This window comes from Mus pahari, chromosome 7 (assembly GCF_900095145.1).
Source record: "Mus pahari chromosome 7, PAHARI_EIJ_v1.1, whole genome shotgun sequence".
Lineage (NCBI taxonomy): Eukaryota > Metazoa > Chordata > Mammalia > Rodentia > Muridae > Mus > Mus pahari.
The window spans coordinates 9,950,535-9,954,632 of NC_034596.1; positions in this window are offsets into that span (position 1 = coordinate 9,950,535).

Genomic DNA, 4,098 nt, shown 5'->3' on the forward strand with positions numbered 1-4,098 from the left:
GCTCTTCCTAGGTATCCAGCTGTGGGATGCCAGCTCTTCCTAGGTATCCAGCTGTGGGATGCCAGCTCTTCCTAGGTATCCAGCTGTGGGATGCCGGGCTAGGAACCTGGTGCCTAGGGCTGCCCCTTGTCCACCCTACCCCCACCACACCCATCCCTGAGAGCTGGGATTTTGTGGCTTCACACAGCCAGACACCCACCTGGGACTTCATGGAAAGCATGCCGCAGCCCTCCCATGTCCACCCACCCAGAGCACCGGAACTCTGGCGGGACATGGGTTCTCCCCCCTCTTTCCCCCACATCCATGGCCCCACAGTCGTGTTATTCTTGAAGAACAGGAAACTTAGTAAAGGGTTGCTGTGATGGGCAAGTCCTGTGACAGATGGGACAGATGCCAAGGAGGCTACATTTGGGCAGAGCCCTGAAAAGAGAAGCTGGCCATGGAATTGTCAATGCTGACTTTCTCAAAAAGCCAAGAATTTTTAAATTCTGATGTTAAAACTTTCAGCTTCAGTCAGAAACTTAGTCAATGGAACTGATTGCCAGGGCTATGATGTCCTTAGGATAAATTCTATCGTGTCCTTGATTCACACTGAGAGTCAGGGTAAAACATTGCCTCTCTGCATCTTCTGGGAGCCTGGCCTTGAAGATGCCAGAATGTATATAGCAGATTGACCTTTGTAAGACCAGTTCTGTTTAGTATCGAAGGCCACCGTGTCTTCTCTGAATTTTGTCCTCATTGTTTCTTCTGCATGGTTGTCAGGATGCTTGGAGGTGAACGTCTCATCTGCCGGTGATTACATCTCTGCCTCCCTTCTCTCCAATTTTATTTTTTTCATTTTTTACTTCAATTGCTTTTTTATTCTTCTGGGTTCATAAATATTTATAAGTGGTTTTTTTTTTTAATTCCAGAGTTACCCTTGATATCCACTTCCACAGAAGAACTAAGATTTTCATGCTCTGCAATCCCTGTAGTGCATAAAGGACCTGCTCTCTGGGTAATGGGATCACCAGCCAACGGGAGACATTAAGGTTGTGCACCTTGAACTGATGTCTAGACTTTACCTGTAGACGGTCATGGATGATCTCTAACACTGAAGTCTAAAGATCTCTACTCTTCCCACCATTTTTTTTTCTGGTGCTTTAAACAAAACAAATATTGCAACTGACCCCAAAGGCTTGACATCCTCCATCTTGCTTCTTAAAACATTCACCAAACTTTGGACTAAAAGAATTAGAAGATATTTCTTTATGTTACTTATGAGAAGCTAGCAAATCATATATAAAATAGAAATTAATTTCAATACAGCATCAAAATGATAGTCCTTGGAGAGGAGAGGGAGATAAGACCTAGAAATGAGAATGGAAATCGGGAGGAGGGGGGCATCTCTGGTGACTAGCGGAGGCCTGGGATGGGAGAGGATATTATGCGTCTATGGGGGTGACTCTAGCTTAGAGTCCTACCAGAGGGGGATAGAAAGACTGAAAGGGCCACCTCCTGTAGCCAGGCAGAACTTCCAGTGAAGAGCAAGAAACATCAATCCGCCCATAAAAACCTCCAACCCAAAAGTTGTCTTGCCTACAAGCTGTGCAGGAATAAAGATGAAGCAGCAACTGTGGAAAAAGCCAGCCAATGACTGTCCCCAACCTGAGACCCATCCCATGGGAGAGAGCCAGCCCCCAACACTATTAATGACACTCTGCTATGCATGTATCAGGAAACTAGCCTGTGTCCTGAGGGGCTGCATCCAGCAGTGAATGGAGGCTGATGCAGAGACCCACAGTCAAATATCAGGAGGAGCCTAGAGAGTCTTGTGGAAGTGTGGGGAGTAGAACTGAAGGAGCTAGAGGAGTCAAGAACACTACAAGAAGACCCACTAACCTGGGACCATGGGGGTTCATAGAACCTGGACCATCAACCAGGGAGCATACAGGAGCTGGACGTAGACCCCCTACACATTTATAGCAAATGTGCAATTTGGTTTTCATGTGTATCGCCTAACAAGTGGAGCAGGGGTTGTCTCAAGGACTCTGTTCCCTGCCACTGGATCTCCTTCCCCTCTACTTGGACTACTTGGTTGGGCCTCAATGGGAAAGGATGTGTGTGGATCTTCTGGGACTAGATGTATCAGGGTGGGGCAGTACCCAAGGGAGGCTGCCCTCCACTGAGAAGAAGCAGTGGGGCAATGGGGGAAGAAAATTGTAAGGGTGGGACTAGGAAGAGAAGAGGGAGGGGGACTATGATCAGGATGTAAAGTGAATAAAAAAAATAAAATTTAAAAAAAAAAAAAAAAAAAGATAGTCATTTGGTTCTAATTTTTCCCTGTCTAGGAAACTGACACTTTGTTAGCACCTGGCCGAACCATGTGACTCTGGACCTGCGTTGCCAGGACAACGATCCTCAATCCCACAACACACCTGGCTCAGTCCCCACCCTCAGCGGTGTGATGTCACTTTCCTTATAAATTAAGGAATCACCCCCTCCTCTCTCTCTCTCTTCTCTACTCTTCTACCTGCTTCGCTGCTCCCCATTCCTGCTAAATAAACCTCTCGCGTGGAATCAACCTGGGGTGGTCTGCTGTTTGGTTCATCCGCTCAAATCAATAATACTAATTCATAAAGTTGGTGCCATGCAGAAGTGGATGCTCACAGCCAGCTATTGGATGGAACACAGGGTCCCCAATGGAGGAGCTAGAGAAAGTACCCAAGGACCTGAAGGGGGCTGCAACCCTGTAGGTGGAACAACAATATGAACTAACCAGTACCCCCTGAGCTTGTGTCTCTAGCTGCATATGTAGCAGAAGATGGCCTAATCGGCCATCACTGGGAATAGAGGCCCCTTGGTCTTGCAAACTTTATATGACCCAGCACAAGGCAAGGCCTGGGCCAAGTAGTGGGAGTGGGTGGGTAGGGGAGCAGAGGTGGGTGGAGGGGTATAGGAAACTTTCGGGATAGCATTTGAAATGTAAATAAAGAAAANAANAAAAAAAAAAAAAATTGGTGCCGTGACTCGGATTAAATTAAGCGGAAAAAACCAGCAGCTACCAACACCAGGTGTGCCCGAGGGACACCCCAATGGGACGCAGCTTCAGGCACAGAACACATCCACCGGTAAGATTTCCATTGCTTTGCTTGCAACTTTACCTCCTCCCTCCTAGCCAGAACTCTTGGTGACTCCACCTCCCTTTGTGTTTAAATTCCAGTCAAAGGGATTAACTGCTCTTAAGCCTTTGCCCCCAAGCAGTTGTGGGAGAATCTCCATCGATCTGGGGCTTACACAAAGGTCTAAGGAAGGGAGGAGCGGGGAGCAGAGCGCATTTGCCCATCACTTCCACCAACCACGTGACCACTGCTGTCCCGGGGCACAGAAACTTTAAGTCAGCTGTGCGGGGCTTCCACGGTCCCATTTTACCGGTTCGCAAAAACCTCTCGCACAGACACCGGCATACTATTGGTAGGGCCTGTCAGCGGGGCAGGGTCCCCAGTTCACGGAACAGAATCTGGCCAATTCTGCCTGAGAACTAAGGGACTACTGACTAGGCTGGCATAGAAGGGACACTGCCCATTTGCAACTTGCTTTTTCGGAAGCTGCTCTTTCCGTACAGGCCCCTAGCNGGTCGGTTAAAATCCCTGGCCAGGGTAGAGCACTTCCCACAGTAAGTCCGGGACTTACTGGGTAGCCACTAGGGGTCCTCGTGATGACCTGGACACTCTATAGACTGACTTCCTTTTTGGTTTCTGAGTTTGGCTCTCCGGGATGCTGGTAAGAACACCAGGAACCTCCAGAGCATGGGCAACCACGTGTCTTCAGAGAAAACCTTAAGTCATTAAAGTCCACACCTCCTGTCTTAGTCAGGGTTTCTATTCCTGCACAAACATCATGACCAACAAGCAAGTTGGGGAGGAAAGGGTTTATTCGGCTTACATTTCCATACCGCTGTTCATCACCAAAGGATGCAGGACTGGAACTCAAGCAGGTCAGAAAGCAGGAGCTGATGCAAAAGCCATGGAGGGATGTTCTTTACTGGCTTGCCTCCCATGGCTTGCTCAGCCTGCTCTCTTATAGAACCAAGACTACCAGCCCAGAGATGGTCCCACC